Source organism: Polyodon spathula, chromosome 5, assembly GCF_017654505.1.
Source record: "Polyodon spathula isolate WHYD16114869_AA chromosome 5, ASM1765450v1, whole genome shotgun sequence".
In the NCBI taxonomy this organism is placed as follows: domain Eukaryota; kingdom Metazoa; phylum Chordata; class Actinopteri; order Acipenseriformes; family Polyodontidae; genus Polyodon; species Polyodon spathula.
Genome location: NC_054538.1, coordinates 76878317 through 76880957, shown reverse-complemented (window position 1 = coordinate 76880957; position 2641 = coordinate 76878317).

The following is a 2641-nucleotide window of genomic DNA, read 5'->3' as shown; positions in this document are numbered from 1 at the left end:
TGTTGTATGTTGTGTGTAGGTATTGGTACACAGAGTGTGGGTTATGTAGCACAGGTGATGTAAAGTGTATCATTGTATTTAGGCACGGGGATTGCACAATCATTCCATGTGCAGATTAAACTGGGTATTAGGATGGCAGCACAGGGAGCACAATTAGTTCATGTGCAGATGTACCAAGATTCCAACTGAATGACTGATGAGCAATCGAGTCTCGGTACAACTGCATAAAAGAGGTAGTGTTTCACTCACTCGTGGTTGGGTGTTCAGGGCAAAAGAACGGGAGAGAGAAGGAGAGTAAATTAAAAAGCTAAAAACAATTGTTGCCCGTGCTGACTTCGATCAGCATGATACTTGTTTGTTTTTTAGTCCAGTGTTTGTTTGTCTGTTTATTAGTTTTGGCCACTGTGCCGTTTTGTTTTGTGTCAAACTGTTTTTTGTTTGTGTGCAACCTTTTTATTTTACAATAAACTGGCGCATCAGCGCAATTTCATCACTCGCCAGTCCTGTCTGTGTCCTGTGTTCTTTCACCTTTTAGTCTGATTGACAGGTCACTGCAGCTAGTGAATCACAAATTTGTTTTGCTTTTACAGGCAGTTATAAAATGGTAATGTGTATGTATATATATATATATATATATATATATATATATATATATATATATATATATATATATAATCTCAATTTTTGTATGTAGGCATTGCATGCCCCTAATAAACACCCTCGGCAGCCGATGGTCGGTGCAAGGAGAAAGGTGGAACTTATTAAACTCTTTGATTATAACTACAGCCTGAGCATCAATTATCATTATACATCTGAATTCAAAAGGTGTTCAGTCTTTAGGGTGTTTTTACCCTTAAGAAGACCATGATCTATTTGCCCGACTACAATCTAGTCACGGGTTGTCTCCGTTTTTGGAAAACGTAGTCCTAAGGACAGATCAGTGAGCAGATTCCCCAGATAGAAACACAATTTTCTGTCAATTAACAAATAAAGCTCCATGTTACTGCTGGGAGTTGGGCCACGATAATTTTTAAAACATTTTTTACAGCTGTATTTCTATGAAGTTGAATTGCAAGAACACGAATCACAACATCTCCATTTAGTTACGAAAGCCTGTCACTGACAATTATTGAGAGAGTCATGTTATTGTTTTATTTCTGTTTAGATTTGCCCGGATGTATATAGGATCAAAATAAACTGCTCAAAAGAAACTAACAGAAGCCTGCGTTGATGTTAATGTTTATGCATAGATTTGCATGGTTTACTCATTTATTTTAGTAATACGCTATGTAATATGTATACGGGTATAAATAAATAAGTAAATTTAATTCGGATGTACAGTGTAATTCGTTTAGCTAAATCACAATGCATGTATTTTAACTGCTGTTTACCAGCCTTAGACTTGTATTACTCTGGATTTTCTTTCTTTCAGTATTTAAGTATTTATATTTAAGACAATATTAAAGAAGTTCTTAAGAAGACATTTAGGAAGATCATAAGAAAAATGGAAGAATTGAAATTAAGAATAATCTTAGGAAGATCTTAACTATTTTCTTACAAAGTTTAAGTTTTGTCCTAAGAAGAGTTTCAAGAATACTGCCCCAGGTTCTGTAATGATGAGCGCTAAAATCCCCTTCCTGGTCTACAGTACTGAGGTAAAAATCTAAATCCAAAGCCTTACAGCTAATTCAACTCTGCAGCTGGAGTCTCAGAACTGAGCCTGGCTCCACTGAACCCCATTGGTCCTGTATGATGTTTATTGTATGGGTCACAGTGCATCCCTCCCGTGGATAAAGCCTGCTGATGGAATGTTTCATTACTGTTGTCGTGGGAAAGCTGGTGGTGGAAGAGAGCCATGGGAACCAATGGTTATTTCTAGGCTCCTCTTAGAAGCTTTAAGTTTGGCAGTTCATGTTGAACCCATGTTGTGGACAGCCCTGTCACAGGGCAGGGTGCCTATAGTGAAAGAGTACTGGAGCATCTTTAAGCCATGGATAATCCCAATGCCATCAGTAATGTAAGGAATGGCCACTGGCTCACTATTACACAAATAGCACCTTTCTAAAGTGAACGATCCCCAAAGTCTTATTTAAACTGTGTTTACAGACAGTACAGCCTGTTACTGGGGGGGATATCTTCTGTTCCATGCTCCACCATGGGATGAATCACACAGTGTCGTGATTGAAGTCTGGAAATTCCTAGTGCCAGTGTAAGGATGAAGAAAGCGGAATGGCAGCGCTGACTTGTCAAGGTGGCTTTGATTGTCTTTTGATTAATGCACAGTGGAAGGAGATGAAGTAATGGGAATTAATGAGTTGGCATCCCACAAAGACTGGGGGGGGGGGGGGGGGGGTGATTTCATGACTCATCCAATTAACACCACATGACATTCATCATAATATACATTTCCTGGAGACAAACTAAAAGGCCAGCACTGCAAAATGCTCAGCTAATTGCTAGTTTCAAATGGAACATTTCAGCACCTGTGTCGTAACTGGTGGAATGTGCTAAAGACCACTTCATCTGCCCTCCTTGATGCCATGCCACTTGAACTAATATCAATGACAAGTTAACACAGCAATGTAATGAGAGCAATCTACCAGCAAAGTTTTTACCCTAAACGCTCAGGTAAACTATCAAG